The sequence below is a fragment of the Camelus dromedarius genome, chromosome 7 (assembly GCF_036321535.1).
Source record: "Camelus dromedarius isolate mCamDro1 chromosome 7, mCamDro1.pat, whole genome shotgun sequence".
Classification (NCBI taxonomy): Eukaryota; Metazoa; Chordata; class Mammalia; order Artiodactyla; family Camelidae; genus Camelus; species Camelus dromedarius.
In genome coordinates this window covers 32,296,060-32,316,070 of record NC_087442.1, presented here as the reverse complement: position 1 = coordinate 32,316,070, position 20,011 = coordinate 32,296,060, and the positions used below count along the sequence as shown (strand labels likewise).

The 20,011-nt window shown below is 35.2% G+C and overlaps 1 long non-coding RNA gene across 2 annotated transcripts in view; it reads left to right on the top strand.

Annotated features, from left to right (window-relative positions):
- Positions 1–20,011, top strand: part of LOC116154053 (uncharacterized) — a 293,948-nt gene that overhangs the window by 78,079 nt on the left and 195,858 nt on the right. For both annotated transcript variants that reach the window (XR_010381777.1, XR_010381778.1), the window contains exon 2: positions 17,318–17,400. This is a non-coding gene — a long non-coding RNA (uncharacterized LOC116154053). The remainder of the gene's footprint in view (positions 1–17,317; positions 17,401–20,011) is intronic.

Below are 20,011 nucleotides of genomic sequence, written 5' to 3'. Positions count from 1 at the left end.
CAATGTTTCAATATTTGTGTATTAAAATATTTATCCCAGACTTTAATGTTTGTTAATAACCAAATGGGAGATAGAACATAGACCATTAAGCATGCTATTTAGTAAAACATTTTTATAGTGAGAAAAGGTATTTATTATGTTCAAAAAAGTACACAATATATATACAATAAAAATTCAACTATGAAAATGTTTACATGTATTTGAAAATGCAGCAATGTCTATTGTTGCTTCTACTGCTAGGAAGATTCTCATATATTGATTTGATAATGATTTCCACCCACCTTGATCAGGGAATGCTTTTCTCTTCAAGCTGCCTGTCACCTTAATACAAGGCCTTCATGTCTTCACCGTCTGGCACTTATTAAGTATCCAGATCTGTCAGACATCAGGTGGTTCATCTGTAAGCACCTCTGAGTGCTGAGCTGCTTCCTCTCATCCTTTGATTCTTGTGGCTGAAGGTCCCTTTCCTCTATGGGACTTCCTTTCTTTCTCTAGCATCTGTAGGTCCAGTTACCCCTGTTTCTTCTTACTTATCTTTTCCAATCACAGTTTTCTTCCCCAAATTGGATTCAGCCAAGGTTAGAACAATGTTTAAATCTTTGTTTCGGCTCTAGAGAGAGCTACTGTGTAGTGACAGAGCAGAGGACATGGGAAATACACACATCTAAGTGATTTGTGCTAATAAGTATTTTGGCTTGGTATGCCCACATTATTGTTGCAAGACTTGTGCTGGCTAGAGACGACAATGAATTGAAAATCTACTTGTCTTAGAGTTACCACCTGAAAAGTCTGAGAACTTTTGGAAAGTGCATTATATTTAGGTTGTAACATTGTTCTCATTCAGGGAATTTGCTTCTAGAGAAGCATTGAAGTCACACTGAAGATTTGTCATCTGAGTTACCTAGAAATGTCTCAGTTACCTTATGAGAGCTCTATGCTCGATTTTTCCTCTAATCTGTTTCATAGCAAAGGTAGGCAGTGCCATGGTCTCTTATACAACTGAAAAGTAGTCTTCTCTTATTCAGAGGTTTCTCTGTGTTTGGCTCAGGCTTGCTTTGTGAGGAAAAGGGATAACGTATGTATGGGCTTTCAAGGCTATTTTAGGTGGATTTAATGACTGTACCAACCTCTTAAGCAGCTTCTCTGTTCTTGCTTCTTCTCCAGCGGAGGAGAAAAATCAACAGAAGCTAAGTTGACATCAAAGAAAGCATTTCTGCCTGTGACAGTGTGTCTGGGACAAAGCATTGACCTTGAAGCACTGGTTTATTTACTTGTGGATGATTCAATCAATGAGTCCTTTTAACATCCAGGTCATCTCTCCCTGGTCTATAACCCAGTGGTTCTCCCTTGCTCTTTTTTTCCCCCATGTCTATCTTTATTACTTACCAAGAAAAAGAAAGCTCTAGATTTCCACTTCTAAGGATATCTCCTCAGCCTTACAAAAACAGGGAAGAAATGGAGCAAAATTTGAGAATAAAAGAAACTATCAAATGCAAATTATTTGTGAAAATACCTTCATAGATACAAAGAACCAGAGGTTTGCATATATAATATAGTGAAGGCAGGTTTTGGTTCCTGTTAAAATCCCTGGCACTTTTTGTAAGTATCTGTGCTCATCAACTAATTTCTTCTGGGCAGCTGGGATAAGTTTATGAGATTGTCTAATAGGGGCCTTCAAGAAAACAATTATGTAAACATCCCCACCAGCAATATATATTCTCTATATGTCACTAAACGTTAAGTATATAATCATCACTTAAGCTTTTATGGAGAAAAAGCCAAATGACCATCAAAGGAGCCAAAGTCAAGAAAATGTTGGGTTTCTTCTTTGCACCAATCAATAAAAGTGAAATGGAATAATAACTTTAAAACCTATGAAGAAAAAGAAGTGGGTTCTGATAAAGCTCTTCAGCTGAGCCATCATTCTTAGGTGAGGTCTACTGAAACAGTCCTCTGACTTACTAACATTCAGAATATTTACTACATAAGTATCTTTTTGGAGGTATTACTAAAGGAAATCTATCTAGAACTATAGATCCCATTTGTTTATTTTTGTTTTTATTTCTATTGCTTGGGTAGATTGCCCTAGGAGAACACTGCTGAGATTTTATGTCAGACAGTGCTTTGCCTATGTTTTCTTCTAAGAGGTTTCTAGTGTCTTGTCTTATGTTTGAGTCTTTAAGCCATTTTGAGTTTATTTTTGTGTATGGTGTGAGGGAGTATTCTAACTTCTTTGATTTACATGCATGTGTCCAGTTTTCCCAATACCGTTTGCTGAAGAGACTGTCTTTACTCCACTGTATGTTCTTGCCTCCTATCTAGAACTATCTAGAACATTTACTGAGATGACCATAATAAATGAAGTATATTATTTCTAACTCACTTTTCTGTGAAAACAAAAATAGAACATAAAAGATAAAAGATTTAATATGGAAGTACTTAATCTCTGTACAAAGTAGTAAATTTGGAGTAGGGGAATGGCCCCAAGTTTTTAAAAGTTAAATGAAGGAAATTTTTTAAATGTGTGCTTGATTATATGATTATGAATTCATATTTATAGAATGAGTAATGTCCATCATATTTGTTATATTAATCTGAATGACATTAAAACTTTCAGTTCATTCTGAAACAAAAAGAGAGAACATGATCTATATTTTAAAATTATATTTGAAAAGGGGCAGCATATTCAAAAAAACTAGAAGGAAAATGACATAGCATGAAGCTACTAACAGTATGAAGACTACATAAAACCACTGAAAATGTTTGCATTATATTAGGTGAAATATAACAATACAGAAATGTATGAATTATATACATTATGTAAATATACATTCATGTGGAAGATAATATGATCATATTAGGATAGTTACACTAATGCTATTATTACTATTAAGTTACTTATTAGTAAAATATATCATATTTTATTCTTTTTGATATTCTCACCATTCCTTATCCTGAAGAGTCAATTGCTTTCATAATGATATACTTGAAATAAAATATTTTTGAATGAAATACCAGGCTCTTCAAAAATTTTGCAAAGAAAATGTTTTTGTTTTATAAATAACTTTAATAATTCTGCATTATTTAAAAAATCTAATAAGCTAACCATTTACACATAAGTATCACATATACAATTATTTTAATAAATTTGTGCTTCTGGTCCATAATGGGATTGAATTTTAGTTCAGAAGATTGTCAAATACTCAAAGTGGTTACCTTTTGTGACTCTAAAAAAACTTCTTTAATAACCTTGTATGTTTTCCTCATTTGAAGTTATTACAGCAGCACTGGAATGATCTTCCTCATTTTCAAGTTGTTTCAGTGTGTATTTCCCAGGATTAGTAGTCTTAGTGTATGTTTACTAGAGAGAAATGGGAAGTGCCATTACATAGAGCTCATGAGGCTTATTTTCACTGAAGTCTCCCCGAGAACAGAGAACATTCCTATTTAATGTCGTTCATGCTGTTGCTACCACAGCCCCAGTAAGTCAAAGAATGTTGAAGGACTCCTGCAGTCAGGGGTGCACCATGGTAATGAGAGGCAGCAGGACTGGTTAGTGATGTGATACGACCAGCCCATTTCAGCACCATTGGGAAGTGTGGTCCTAGTGTGAGATCCAAAGATCTGTTGAGGAATTGTGCTGTTGCCCAGAGTCAGTTCTTGATGGAATACATTTTCTTTGAAGTGGAGCCATTTTTTTTTTCAAGGGATATAATTATTTTCAAATGATTAAGTTCTAAATTAGGAAGAAAATGTAGGTAGTGAGTAACACTCATATCGTCAGTCATGATCAATTACTTCATGTCCTTGGAATATTTAATGGTGCTTTTCACACAGACTAATCACTGAGGTCTCTGGAACTCTGCTGACGACAGGCAGAGCTCAGAGGGATCCATGCTGGACTCTCAAAGAAACCTCAAATCCAAAAATGATGTGAAAATGGAGTATGGTTGATAAAATGCCATAAATTCATTTAACCCTTTGGTAACCCTGTGAGATATGTAAAGAAGCATGGCTTGGGAAGAAGAACCTGAAGATCCTTTCCTCTGCCTCCTAAAATAGACTTCATCAAGCCTGGCTGAAGTAGCTAGGTCCCCTGCAAAAAGTAGTCTTGTCTGAAATATACTTACCACTCCTCCTAGAAAAACCTACCCTGTTTCCTAATAATACAACAGAATATTATCAGTATGAGTGGTATGAGTGTGCCAGCTCCTTTCTTCTTCATAATGCCAAAATAGAACTTTTAATCTACACATTTGAGGAATAAAATTGAGATCCAGCTTGTTTCTCCTTTGTTGCTGCGGTTCAGAAATTTACTTCTAGATTAGTATTTATCTCAATCTAATTCTCTTTTATCAAAAGTATTTATAGCTTTTACAGAGGTCAATACGTAATGATTCTGTTGTTAGATTTATAAAATAATACTTCTTACCTCAGCACAGGTATCATGCTTGGTTGTAGCAAGCTGAGTCTGATAGTTTTAATCTCAAGCCATAACTTTTTATATATTTATGTAGTATTTATATATATTTATAAATGTGGTATGTATGTACACACACACAAGCACACAGATACAACACATATGTATATGTATTTGTATATGTATATCTGTATATCAGTTGGTTGATAAATATTCTTTGAGAGCTCATTACATGGTAGGCACTGGTGATAAAGAGGATCCCCGTCCTGAGGGAGCTGACATTCCAGTAGGGAGAGACAGATAATAACGTCAAAAACAAACAAGACAGTTTCAGGTACTGATAGGTGCTCTAGAGAGGACAAATACAGTAATGTAAAAAGTGACTGTTGGGTGTAGGGGTGTTATTGCTGGTGGGCAACCAGTGAATACTTTTCATAGGAGATAGAGGGACATCTGAGCTGGGATCTCAGTGAAAAGAAAACAGTCATCATGCAAAATGTCTGGGGAAGAGGGTTCCAAGCAAGACTAGCAAGTGCATAGGCACTGAGATGGGAAAGAAAAATCCAGCAATTCTGGAACTTTATATCAAAAAATTGGAGAGTGATGAGGGTGGAAAGCAGTGACATTGAGGAAGTAGGCAGGGGCCAGATTTCATGAAGCCTTATAGGGCAATGGATAGAGTTGTTATGGATATTGTATTGGGAAGCTATTGGAGGGCTATAAGCAGGTGAAAAATATGAACTTCCACTTTAGGAAGATAGCGCTGATAAAATTCCTTCTACTCTTTGTACCTCACATTCACTTGTTTGCCAAGACCTGCCAACTTATCTCTGTTGTTGCCCTTTCTCCATCTACTCTTCTCCATTCCCACTGTCACTACTTTAATTCAGGTCTTCATTTCCTTGAGCTATTTCCACCACCTACTAAATGGCCTCCCTGCTGCTAGTCTTTCTCCATTCTCATCCATTCTCATTTCTGCTATTAGAATTCTTTGACTTAAAAACCATCAATCTCTCAGTGTTTCCAGAGTCAGATCCAGATTGCCTATGTAGAATGGTTTCAGAAAGAAATTCTGAATTTCTTTGTACCCAGGGGGCTAGAAGGGTGGATCTAGCATTGTTATATTTATTTGAAGAACCAAGTTTCTCAAAGGAAGAGACTCATTTTTAAAAAGTTTCAGCTCATTGTATTGGTCCAAAGATAAGGGGTCAAACTTGGAGCAGAAGTCTGATTTTGAATGTAATTAGCTAGGCATGCCATGCAGGTTTCCCTTTAGCCCAGTCTCATGGACTGAAGCAAAATTTCCAGGGAAAGTTAGGTGTCATAAATAGAGATTCTTTAAAAGAAAATGAAAAACACAATGTAGCACTAGTTTGCATCCTCATGAAAGGTATACCATGAGCTACTTTCTTATTTAGAAAACTCATGGATCCCAAAGACAAATCTAATAACAAAAGTGAGGTTATTACGCATTCTAGAAAGATTAGACAATGGGGTCCTCTCACTTTCTAAAGAATAAAACCATCAGCATCCATTGGAATGAGCCTAATAGTTTAGGTTTTAATTTTACCAGATACAAGCCTTATTCAAATTTGGACCAATCTTGTACAACTCAGTGAGTTATTCAGGGCACTGTTCGGCTTTTAGTGGAAATCATCACAGACTGGCCTGTAGATAAGTGGGTGATATCAGTGGAGAGCACATTGTACTGTGGGTTTGTATTACAGCAATTAATCCAGCATCTGGGAGGAGCAGAAACTTAGGCCTTCACATCATCTCTCCATCAGAATCATTGCTCACTTAGCTCATTTGGGAAGCCTTGCCACTGCCTGAAAATAAAGGATCACAGGTGAAAGTTGCCACATCCAGTTGAGAATGGGCAATTATCCTTTATTTGGTTTTCAACTTTCCTTGTAAACATGCCAACAGATAAAGTGTTGCTTTGAGTGTAGCGCTGTTAGACTTAAGTTTTTCACACCACATGAGTGAGGCATATCTTCAGGTCTCGTTTCCTGGAGATGGCTGTGTACATACCCAGCATTACTTTTCTGTGGCTATGTCTCCGTGGCAATAAGTAACCATTATAAAAGGGAATAAAATGGTCAAGTCAGTGGACCAGTGGCCTATCTTTGTGATCACACCACAGTGATCACTTGTTTTCAGTGTTAAAAAAGACAATTTTAATGTTTTCCCTTAGAATATTGGGTTCAAGTATGGCAAGATGGGATCTGCTTCCTCAGGCTTTGTCCTACAAGGGCCAGTGCTTGTTTCTGATCATTGTCCCACAAAGGAATGCCAGTGCATGATTGCAGTGGGCTTGCAGTCATGCAGGTGGTATAGACAGCCACATAGAGATTATTTGGGAAATAGCTGTTACAGGGGTATTCAGGGTAAAGAACGTGCAATTTTGAATCACAACCTAATTCTTGACTCTGCCAGTTACTCACCAGTTTTACATATCATTAAGATTACATTTATTTTTTATTGTGGTAAAAAACACGTGAAACAAAATTTATCACTTTATTTTCAAGTGTATAGTTCAGTAGTGTTAAGTACTTCACATTGTTGTGAGACAAATCTCCACTTTTTCAGATCTGAAACTCTATATCCATTAAACAGCAACTTCCCATTTCCTTCTTCTCCCTGCCCCTGGTGATCACCAGTCTGCTTTTTGTTTCTTGACTATTTTAGTTACCTCATATAAATGGGATCATGTAGTATTTGGCTTCTTTTGACTGCTTTATTCCATTTAGCATAATTTTCTCAAAGTTCATCCATGTTGTAACATATGACAGGATTTCTCTCCTTTTTAAGGCTGAATAATACTCCACTGTATGTATTTATCACATTTTGTTTGTTTATCCTTTCATCCATGGAGATTATATTATGTTATCTTCAAAATGGGAAACAGTAAGTCATTTTTACTTCAAAGAACCATTGTCATCTTCCAGTGTAAACTCTGAAGCAGTACATGTTCATTACTCTTATATTGGAAAGGGATGTTTTAGCAGAAAGTATTGGTCAAAGATTTATGAAGTCTGGGTTCTAATCTTGGCTCTGCTACCACTTTTATGAATATATCAACAATCTGCCTGCTCCGGGGCTACAATGTACTCATCTATAAAATCACTTTTGTTTCAACAAGATTTTTGAGAGGTGAAAGAGACAGATTCATTCCTCAGAGATCTCTCAGTAGTTTTTGGTGCCAAAGTGCTCAGCTGTCAGTTCTGGATATGACTGTTCTTATCACTCAGGAGGGACAGGCTCATAGCAGAGCCTCAGTTTCCTGATCTATGAAAATGATTGAGGCCAACCTAGAGCACTGAACTGTAAAGCTACCAACTAAAAAAAAAAAACCAAAAAACCTCTATTGATAAACATAGACATTGTGTGTCTTACTCCAGTGTAATTGTGATATTTTAAAAAATACTATGTATATCTTGTAATTATCGAATCTGCTTTTTCAAAATTGTATGTTCAACCACATCCTCCTTTTCCTTTTAAAAGTCTAGTAACAACAACACTGTCCAACACATACCCTCAAAATATCCTGTAGAATTGAATTAGAAAAGCTTTTAGGTACACTTTATGATTCTGTGACTTGTATTTTTTTTTACTCAAGATAAACTTTTATTCTTTGTAAACTGACCAGTATGTTTTCCAACATTTTTTAAAACTTTTTTTTTATTGAATAATAGTCATTTTACAATGTTGTGTCAAATTCCAGTGTAGAGCACAATTTTTCAATTATACATGAACATATATACATTCATTGTCACACATTTTTTTTTCACTGTGAGCTACCACAAGATCTTGTATGTATTTCCCTGTGCTATACAGTATAATCTTATTTATCTATTCTACATTTTGAAATCCCAGTCTGTCCCTCCCCACCCCCAGCTCCCTTGGCAACCACAAGTTTGTATTCTATATCTATGAGTCTGTTTCTGTTTTGTATTTATGTTTGTCTTTTTTTTTTTTAAAGATTCCATATATGAGTGATCTCATATGGTATTTTTCATTCTCTTTTTGGCTTACTTCACTTAGAATGACATTCTCCAGGAGCATCCATGTTGCTGCAAATGGCGTTATGTTGTCGGTTTTTATGGCTGAGTAGTATTCCATTGTATAAATATACCTCATCTTCTTTATCCAGTCATCTGTTGATGGACATTTAGGCTGTTTCCATGTCTTGGCTATTGTAAACAGTGCTGCTATGAACATTGGTGTGCAGGTGTCATTTTGAAGTAGGGTTCTTTCTGGATATATGCCCAGGAGCGGGATAAATGGAGAAACAAATGTGACTTGTAATTCTGAACTTCAGGTAGTTTTCCATTGCACTGGTTTTTGTGTTTGCAGATTCTTTCAGTGCCATATGTGCAGCTGGCCTTGCTGCTGACTTTCTAACAGTGTAACTATCAACATGACAGACAGACACTAGTAGATGGAGAGAGATATCTATATTTTGAAGGACTCTGAATACTAAATACATAATATTAATAAATATTCATTTTTGTCTAAATTGGGTAAAATAAACCAATAGTAGCAAGTTTGAAAAGTGCCAGGCTAAGAAATATGCTGCCTGGGTAAATACTGAGCAGTAGGAGGCAAGGACTAGGAAGGTACAGAAATTTGCTGAATCCTCCTCCTCCTCTGTTCCACTGTGCCACTTGGGCTTAATCACCTTGTCACCAGGTTGATTGCAAGCTTTGTGTTGGAGATGGAGCAAGCAAAGGTCATCAAGGGAGTGTAAAATGGGAAACCTATCAGAATAGAAGGAGCTTTGTGATTACAGTTAGATTTTTATTAGGTTGATTATCAATCTTTCAGGTTGAATTCAATTAGACAAACACTAATTTCTCGAAGGCAGTGTTTCAGATCTGGCTATCTTGGAGTACTTAACTAATTATGTACTTAGATTATTTGATTTTAATACTGAGAACTTCTTTAGTAAAAACCTAAACAGTTAGCAGATATGGAGTATGAATTATGTCCTATTGTGAATATCTAAATATTTGGTCATGAAGAATCTTAAAAATAAGGTGTTGGAGCTGGACTACAATAAAGCCCATTAGAAGAAAAAAACAATCTTGAAAATAATGGCACATACAGCTTTTTACATAGTAAAAATTAAGACCACCTGTTTATTCTGTTGATAAACAATTACTTATTTGCATTTTTGGTGCTATTAATTGGACATTAATTGGACTATTAAAAACATGAACTTGTCAGAAAGTATGTTGATGAAACGGAATACAAACCAGAACAAAGAGCTTTAAAAAGATATTTTAGACAAGTCTTTTTATTGTGTCTACATATAACCACTGTTCTAAATGTAAAAATGATGCCTAGTGTTGTTCAAATTATAAATGATGAGATGGCTAAAGAAAAAAACAATTCCATGTAGTTAAAATTACATGTGCATGTGACATGAATGGCTATTTTGAGCATAAAGAGAGGTATATCCAATTTTTATTAATGGAAAATTAGTTTCTTTCTTTTTCTTTTGAAATAAATATTAAATGATATCAGTTTGAGGAAGTGTCAAATTATGGGTTGGCTCTGAAGATGAACATCTTCCAGTCTGGTTACCGGGACTTTTTATGTGCCCATACATGGAAAGAAGATGGTTACAAAGAAGCATAGATAAAGGGATGACTAATTTTACCTGGTAGTAAAGATGGTTATTCAGAAATCCTTCATAAAAGACCATGCTTGAGCTGAGCTTTGAATTGTGACCTGATGTTCACTGGGCAAAGGGAAGATGTCCATCGCAGAGGATGTGGTGTAGGTGCAAGGCACAGCATGTGGAGCAATGTGGTTTGCTTGGGGATCTGGCAAGGTTTCAGTGTATACACAGAGATGAGGCAGGTGAGAGATCAGGGAGAACCCAAATGCTTGTTGAATCAGCAGAAGTGGAAGAAAGAGAAAAGGAGATCAAAGATAATGCTAAAATTTCAAGTCATAATCATTTTTCCTTGAGAACATTTTTGTTTGCTGTGCACATTGGTACTACAACATTTTTGATCAAAATCTTATAAAAATATCTACAAACAGAAAATCTTGTCATCAAACATTAGAAATAAAGTTCTTATTACAATGATAATAATCATGATAAGTGAAATCTCTCCCTGAAAGAAAAGCACAAATTAATTTTAAAATAAGGAGTAAACGTCATTTAACCTTGTGACTTTTATGCAGTGTTAGAAAGAGATGCTGTCTAAATATGGGAATTAACAAATCTTACTCTAATCCAGGAAATGTAAAATCAATCTTTAAACCTTTTAATGCTTTATTCAAATGTGTGTGTGTGAGTGAGAGAGAGGTTTTAGAACTATTAAGGACACATCAGGCAGATATAACATGTATAATCTGCACAGTGTTATAAACATCACTGTATATGAAAATGCAATAATTATTTAATAGGTTAAACTATAAATAGCAGAAGTATGTAAACAGCTGAATTTATTTAGAACTTTTTAATACAAATAGGCACCTGTGATATGAAGATGAAGAAAAATAGAGCAGGGTGCTTTATAACATTGTCGCTTCTTCAATGATGATATTAGATGTACAAGTGTTTTTTGCTCCCTTATTTCCTATTAAGGGAGTACAAAATTCACCACCACTCCATATACACACTTAAAATGTCCGCAACTGTTTCTGCAAGATAAGCCAGTGTCTTATGCCTGTTCCCGAATAGGTCCTCTCAGTCACTACATGTTTCTTCCTTTTCTGATCTCTGTTTCTTTTGAAGACATCACCAAGAGGATTCATCAAGGTGTGTTGCCCTGTCTCTGCTTCTTGGATTGTCTCCTATTGCTTCCTGTCAGTTACCACTACGCCCAAGTCTCACTGGATTGAAGCTGTTCTTTTAAAGAGGAGAGGATACCCCCAAACACACACACATCTATGTGCTATCCCCTGTCAAGATATGTCAAAGATATGTCAGTTGTATTCTCTGAAACTTACTTAGGTCATGCAGAAACCACTATTTCAGCATCTGCTTGAGCATCTCTCTTCTTTGGGCTGTAACAGGAGTTTGGGATGGCTAGCTTGCAAGCTATCAGTCTACTCAGCACAAGGATTGCTTTTTTTTTGGGTAGATGTTCCTAATGCTGATTCTTTTAAATATAATTACAGTGGTTTCCAAATATTTCAAATTACACAGGAAAACTTTGCAAGTAAAAATACATGAGGGTTAGCTTAGATTCAGTTTGCATTATACAGTAAAATAATTCATATCCACTTTATCATTTATTTATAAAGCAATTTTTCCAATGAAAGTCAACCCCCATAAAATAGTTAAAATGTTCAACCTCTTAAACACATGCTATGTCAGTTTGCTGTTGTGTCAGTTTATCTCGAGTAGCATATACCTCTTATCACACACATAGGAAAAGTTGGATACTGATATCTTCAGAAGTTGATGTAGTTATTTTTGGAAGTATGTCCATGATTCTTACTTGGTTGCTCCCAGAAGTTAAACACAAGAGCTCAATACACGCATTAATACGCGTTTACCAGAAAAACAGCATGCTTTTTTAATCCTAATTTTCACTTTATAATACCTCATAATTTTGGGTGCCCATTGTATTACATTCCTATAAAGGAATGAGAAACAGATTTGCCATTGGTTTTGTAACTTACTATAAAATATAATTAATTCTATTAAATCTACATTATTTTAAACTTGACTAAACTGCTTTTAATAATTTGTCCTATCATTTCTTTTTACTGACTTTAGAAAATTTCCACAAAATGCAAATTAACACTTATTTTGCCACTACTGTTTTTTTTTTAAATTGAAGTATAGTTGATTCACAATGTTGTGTTAATTTCTGGTGTACAGCAAATTGATTCAATTTTATACACACACATACACACACACATATTCTTTTTCTTATTCTTTTCCATTATGGTTTATTACAGGATATTGAACATAGTTCCCTGTGCTATATAGTAGGAACTTATTTATTTTATATATAGTAGTGTATATCTGCTAATCACAGGGATTGTTTTTATGGTAAATCTTTTCTTGAAGTTGACACTTAGAATTTACAAATAATTATTTGATTTTAAACTTTTAAACAATCCTATTAGGTAGGTAGGACAGATACTATCATCACCATCTTATAGACCAGAAACCTACTAAAACTTGGAAAGAAGTAAGTTGAAGAGCTGAAACTCAAATCCAGGTTGTCTGAGTTCAGACCCAGTGTACTCTGGTCAACTGTCTCTACAAAGATGGACTTACACTGTGTGTCAAATGCCATCCTCTAATGCTTACTGACTGCAATCATAGATGACATTCCACCCTTAACTGAGAGCAGAGTCCCCTCATAGGAACCTCATCAAAGCTATGATTCCTCTCCCCAGAAAAATCCATGTCAGTTGGCAGCATCATGTACGCACACACACACACACACATGAACTCTCTCTCACTTCATATCCCTTTGCAAGTATTTACAAGGGTTTTAAGGATGTTCTGAATCACAGAGCCTTATTTAGAGGGATATCTCTCCTGTGGATGCTGATCCTGTCCTCTAAGGTTGTTTTATAAAAGAATATTTACTGTGTGTATTTTAGTGCCAGGGCCATATATTTCTGTTGATTTCAAAACCCATTATCCAAGTCATATATCCTCATTAAAATATATTTTAAAAATGCATAAAAGTGATTGGGTCTACATGGTAAAGGAGAAATTTAATTGAAACACTCAAGAGTTCTGTTTCCTGGAAGTTGTCTTAACATATTATGATTTTTTAAATCATATTTATAGTATACTGAATTGAACTGTTAAATAATACCTATACATTTGAATTTTATTTTTTATATATAAAAATTCATATATTTAACTCTTCAAATTACTTAGAGAAGATGTGAGCAAACACTCCTTGAGCAAGCACTTAAATTATTTTTAACATCTTAAAAGTATGTCTGCATGGCCTTTTTGGTCAATTGAGTTATTACCTGACTAGTATCTGATCAATATCGATATGGATATACACTCAAGGATGTAGTGGAGGCAGAGGCTCAAACTCAGTGGTTCTCAACCTTGGCTACACTTTTGAATCACCTAAAGGACCCTTAAAAAATGCTTTAAACTGTGGCTTCAGTTCCAGGAATTTTGATCTAACTGTGTGGAGCATAACCTAAGCAATGGGATTTTTTAAAAGCTTTCAAGTAATTTAAGTTTGTACCTAAGGTTAACAACCACTGCCTAATGCATCTGTTTCCTTGGAAAATGAGACAATTCTCAGAAAGTACGAGAGAGTGTATTTATTATAATCTATCAAGCCAGACGAATTGAGATTATTTTGAATAGAGGAGCTAAATTTAACAGGAATATAGCTGACCAAAGTAATAAACTCAGCTCACTCTTTCATAAATCAGTATTTTTCCTTATAAGTCACATAGAACAGATAAAATCTGAGTCTATAAACAACCGCTATATACTGATGACCCAGTCTGTATAATTAGCCTGTCTGCCATGCCTGATGAATCATAATCTGTGATTGTATCTAATCAGAATCATGGAATACAGTATCTGTAAGCCCCACCTGAGCTGTGTGATGCACTTTCTTATTCTTAATAAGTCACAAAGTGTCATGTATACCAAGTCACAATTTTGAATCATAGTTTTTAAAAACCCAATCAAAAATTTTAGTTAAAAACACTCAAGGATGAATTCCTGTCATCGCAGGAACTTTGTTTTTTTGTTTTTTTTTTTTTTTGTTTTTTTTTTTGCACCACATCTAGAGTGATTTCGGGAGTTGGAGTACTAGTGAAGGGAAGGAAGTGAAGAGCTATCAAGGAGCCCAGGGACTATGGGGCCAGTTTAAGAATTTTAACTCATATTTATAATGATGTCTTTTCTGGAAACCTCTTCCTCCTGCGCCCTCATTTCAGAAGATGTAACATAAACAACTGAAGACATGTGCATTTACCTGAGGGGCCAGCAGGGTAGAGTCAGAAGAATGATTTCAGGGCTGACTCCTGTTAGATGACCTTGTGCCTCTCTCCACTCCTGCATTTAGCCTGTGCAGTGACTAGAGAAGTCTCCCTGGGAAGGCTGGGAGCAAAGAGCTCTCTCTGGAGAAACTTTAGCTTTTAAGTGTAAATGAGTATATCAAAATGGAGTGAATGGGGAAAATGCAAGTATATTTTTGTCATTTATCATATGCCTTCATTCTTTTTTCCATCCTTCCCCATGCTATCTCACAATGCTAGTTTAACAATGAAACCTTTTTCTTAAAATCTAGTGTTTCATTTTAAGAATGATGGGCAGCAGATATCCCTTCCTCCCCCAAATGATGGTATAAATCCAGGCTTACAAAACTGATAGAAATGATTAAAAGAGAAAATATCAAAGACCATACAGTTATCAGTATAATAATTATGAAACTATGTCAACATCCTGCCCTAGCTGTTAATAACCATGTCTTAATAAGAAGAAGAACCAACATTTATGAGTACTTCATGGATTAAACACATTTTTAATTTACATGGATTAATTTATTTAAACCTCACTGGAAGCCTAAAAGGTAGGACCTATGGTTATTACCATTGTGCAAGTGTGGAAATTGAGGCTCAGAGAGGGAAGTAACCTCTCCAAGGTCACGACCGGGATAAGAGCTCAGACATTTAGACTTCAGAGTCTACAGTGTTAACCACTATACAGTATTGCCTATATACAAAATGATTTGAATCAACTAGGGAAAAAAAAATGCAAGAAGCTGCATTTCTGGGATGAGTGGCCCAAGATGGCAGCAAGTTGAGTGAAGGAACCTCTGGAAAATCTCATTCATATCCCCCACTTAGGAAAGCATAAACGACCTGCCTTCCCAGGAAAAATATGAAAAATGTACCTCACTTTCTTAGATAAGCAGGACTGAAGGCTGGGACTGGAACACCACCCAACGCAGGTAAAAGAGGAAGTCACAAGAAACAATCTCCTAGGAGTAACCGCCTTAGCCAGGACTGGCAGAAGTAACAGAGGAGGCTGAGCAGAGGAAAATAATTTCCATATCAAAAAAAAAAAAAAAAATGGTGACCAGTGAACTGATCCTTGATGTAGGAGCTCAAATAAAATATGAGAGAAAAAGAATAGAGACAAAGTTCCCCAGCACTGGCTGTCACAGCCTTAGAATCTTTCTCACTCCTACAGCAGTAGAATGAATAATCCATCAACACACATTCTACAAAAGTCATCAAATACTACACAGGTAAATAGGGATTGAATTAAGGATATCGTGTGCATTATTTTTTAATTCTTTTGTTTTTGTTATTAGTCTGGTCTTAAAAATTTCTACTGAAGTATAGCAAACATATAGAAAGTTGCATAAATCAAAAGAACAGAACAATAAATGATCACAAAGTAAAAATTTCCGGGCAATCACTGCATGGGTCAAAAGAAAACATTGATAACACCACAGACATATTCCTCGACTCTCTTGACTTTTAACATCATATATTTGTTTTGCATATTTTTGTATTTTATATAAATGGAAGATGTTGTATATTCTTTTGTGACTTGTCTCTTTCACTCAACATTGTATTTGTGAGGTTCATCCTTTTTGTTGCTTGTAGCAGTAATTCATCCATTGTCCTTGCTGTATGTTGGTTGTGGTAGATTGCTGTAAGTATGGCTCCTAATAAATTATGTCTCTCTGTGTACATGCCCCTCTGTAATGTGCTGTTGCTGCTTCTCTTGTCAGAAGAGGAGACTGTTTCCTCAATGTCTTGAATCTGAGCTGTCTTAGAAATGCTTTGGTGTAGACTGCGGTTGAAATTATTGCAAGTTTTAGAAGTTAGCCCTAAGGGCACTTGCAGATTCCTCTCTTGCCTTCTTAGATCCTTTTATTACCATGCTGTAACGAAACCTAAAGTAGCCTACTAAAGATGAAAGGCTCTGCATGGTGAGAGAAGAATAGAGGTACCCCACTGACAGCCAGCTCCGTGTTCCAGAGGCCATCTTGCACCTGCAGATCCGGGCAAGACATTAGATGACTGTAGCCTCATGAGTGAATCCAGACAAGACTGGTAGAAGAAACTCTCAATCAACCTACACAATTTTCAAAAATAATAAATTGTGGTTTTAAGCCACCAAGTTTTAGGATAGTTTTTATACAGCAATAGGTAACTGAAATAGCACATATGAAAATATTACTATTTATTTATCCATTCTACTATAAAGGGCATTTGAGTTGTTTCCAGTTTTGGGCTGTTACAAATAATTCTGCTATGATGTGTTTTAGGAAAAATGTCTATGCATTTCTGTTGAATATATATACCTAGAGGTAGAATTGCTAGGTCAGTATTAGTAGGTACTCCCAAATAATTTTGCAAAGTGGCTGCACCAATTTATACTCCCATTAGCAACATAGGAGAGTTTTAGTTACTTCTCAACCTCCTTAATCCTTGGCAATGTCTGTTATTTTCATTTTAGTCATTCTGGTATGTGGGTAGTAGTATCTTGCAATAGATTTATTTTGAATTTCTCTAATGACTAAAGTTGATTACTTATTCACATATTTATTGGCCTTTGGGGTATCCCTTTTAAATAAGGTATTTGATTAAAGTCTGTTACCCATTTTAATATTGGATTGTCTGCCTTCTTATTGGCTTGTAGAATTTCTTTATATATTCTGGATACAAGCCTTTTTTGTCAGTTTCCTGTGTGTTGAAAATATCTCCCACCCGGTGGTTTGTCTTTTCATTCCTTTAATAGTGCCTTTCGAAGGTCTGGATCACACTACCACTTAGACCAACTGAGGTGATAGAGGGTGGGAGGAATTTAGAATGGATGCTGGAGAAAAGAGAGCATGCATGGCAATGTGGCCCTGAGATTAACGTTGTGTCCCACTGACCTTCCTCTTTTGGATTTCTCCTCAGGAAGAAACGCCTGTGGACATGGCATAAATGGTGGACTATGGCAGCCATGAGATATGCCGCACAGACCTCTAACTACGGGGAGTGTGAGTAATGACGTTTAGCACCTTTTCTTATTTATTGGCCATTTATATATCTTCTTTTGTGTAGTGTCTGTTCATTTTTTTTTGCTCACTTAAAAATGGGTGTTTTTTTCCTTAGTGATGTACACTAGTTCTTCACACCTTCTAAATATGAATTCTTTATCAGATAAATAAGTGGAGACTATTTTCCTCCCAGTCTGTGGCTTGTTCTTAATGGTATATTTTTGGATGATTTTCATTTTAATGAAGTCCAATTTAACTTTTTTCTTTTATGGTTAGTACTTTTTGCAACCTGCCCAATGAATTATAACCAATCCTAAGTTCTTGAAAATGTTCTATTAAAGGCTTTAGATTTTTGCCTGCACATTAAAGCTATGGTACATTACAAATTAATTTTGTATGTAACATTAGGTAAGTGTCAAGGTTCTTTCAGATTGTGGATCTCTCAGAATAATTTATTGAAAAGACCACCCCTCCTACACACAATTTCCCATTGAATTATATTGGTCAAAAACTATTGATCATATGTGTGTCATTTTTTTAAAATGGATTTTATTCTTTTCTCCTGACCTATTTATTTTCTTTTGCATCAGTACCAAGCTGTCTTGTTTACTATAGCTTTATAGTAAACCTTAAATGTGATAGAGTACATCCTCCAACTTTGTTCTTCAAAATTTTCTTGGGGTTTTCTAGATCCTGTATTTAACCATGTAATTTTAGAATTAGCTTTTCAAGTTTCATAAAAAGTCTCCTAGAATTTTGGTTGGGATTTCATATAATCTTTAGATCAATTTGAGGAGAACAGACCTCTTAACAAATTGAATGCGTCAGTATATTCACATGATAATTGTCTATTCGTGCCTTAGAGACCAAACTGACACAGCGGAAAACCAACTAAAGGTTACTGAAAACAGACTGGAAAGAATCTCATAGATAAAGAGGTTGTTGTCATCTGAGAGAATACAATATATGTGAAAATTTCAAAAAAAAAGTATAGCATATGGCAAATGAAATGCTTAATGGGGAGAATGGAGCTAATGGAACAGAATCAACATTGAGATTCATAGTAGAGCATTTACTAAGATAAAGCAAATCAATAAGGCTAATTATATTCCAGGCAAAACTAATAGAGGATAATCATATCAAGATATTATTTAGGGAAGTTACTGAATTTCAAGGACAGAAAATAGTTTATTAGATCTCTGGTCAATATGATGTGTAAACTAACTCAGAAAATCCCACCCCTATCTAAAACACATGTTAATAAATTTACCAACAAACTTTAGAAGATACACATCAATTCTTAAAAACAACAAAGAAAGGCCCTAAGAGCTAGAAACGAAGAATTGGAAAGCCATAGTTACAAGTGTGGGACGCTGAAGCTGAAAAGTGTTAGAACTGGACTTGTGCCACTGTAACTAAGGTTCCAAGACCTGGACTCAAGTCAGAGATGAAACCCAGGCCTGTGCTTGGCAGGGAGCTAAAACTGAACTGCTTACATAAAGCTCAGAACCATTAAGCATTGAAAATACCAGTCCTTGAAATAAGGGGCTAGAAAAAGTACATATAGACTGGGAAATACCTCTGTGGTTTGATGGGAAGAGCACCACCCATAAGAAATTACAACTCCAAATCTGAATCGCCAAACTTGAGTGTGGTGTTCAAATTTGCACCTCTCGTGCATTTTAGCAGTTATCTGTTCAAAAATAAGCACACATGGGTGTAAAACTGGTAAAACACATGAGGCTTTAGGAGAGGCATATGAAAAATCATCCCAAGGAGACTTTTCCACAACCCAGAACATGTAGACTTCCCAGGAAACAGCACCACAGACAATGATGGCACAATAAATTATAATATTTATTATAGGAGGAAATGAACAGACTGAGTAGATGTATAAAACAGCTTGATTTACATGCCAAGAAAAATCTGTCTGAAATGGACCAAAGGACTATTTTCCATATGTTAAAGAGAAAAAAAGGAAGCAATATAAACTATTACACAAAAATCAGAACACTATGGAAAAAGAATTGGGAAATTAAAAAATACTGAAATAGAAATTCCAGAAATTAAAACTATGATTTTTAAAGTTAAAATCATAGTATATATAAAATAAAAGATTAGCAATAGTTGAAAGAGGAAGATATTTAGAATACTATGCAGAGAAATTAAGTGTTGGAAAATATGAAGAAGAAATGAAAAGACATGGAACTATGAAATAAAAAGACCTACATATGAGTTAAAAAAGGTTAGATAGAGATGGGAAGAAAAATATTTGAAAACAAGTTTGATGGTCTAGAATTTTAGAAAATTTATGAAAACATAGGTTTTTAGACTGAAAGAACTGTCTCAATTCTGAGATGGACAAATAAAAACAAATCCACTCCTTAATCTATTTCTAATCAACAGAGGGAAATAAACAGGAAAAAATTAAAAGGGAAAATGTCAGTAACTCAATATGAAGGCAAAAAAAAAAAAAATGAAGCAAATGAAGCAAAGAAAAAATCATTATAAAAATAAAACACAAAAGAAGATGGCAGAGATAAAATATACCAGAAATCATTATAAAAATAGATTAAATTCACATATGCAAAAGAGAGACTCAAATTTGTTA